This window comes from Penaeus japonicus, unplaced genomic scaffold (genome assembly GCF_977035675.1).
Source record: "Penaeus japonicus unplaced genomic scaffold, GWHDUDI00000001_assembly GWHDUDI00000019, whole genome shotgun sequence".
Lineage (NCBI taxonomy): Eukaryota > Metazoa > Arthropoda > Malacostraca > Decapoda > Penaeidae > Penaeus > Penaeus japonicus.
The window spans coordinates 12,456,969-12,457,266 of NW_028234421.1; positions in this window are offsets into that span (position 1 = coordinate 12,456,969).

Here is a 298-nt window from a genome sequence, read left to right on the forward strand (position 1 = left end):
TCAAAATAGATTTACCGCTCTCACACTGCTTAGCCATCTACCCACCCGGAGGCCCCATACTCCTATCATATGCCAAGGGTGTTCCTTTTCGGCTGGTCCAGGTCGTCGTCCTCCGTTTGGGGTGTCCTCGTTGTAGGCCCTCCAATCCTGCATGTCCACATCCTACGTCCCATATCTCATTCATTCAACCCAATGGCACAACCACGATGTCAAGTTTGTGAATAGCAGTGTGAGATGAGTTAATGCTAGAATAAAAAAGGTAGGTGAATCTAGACTGGGTCCGTGAGCCTTGAATAAG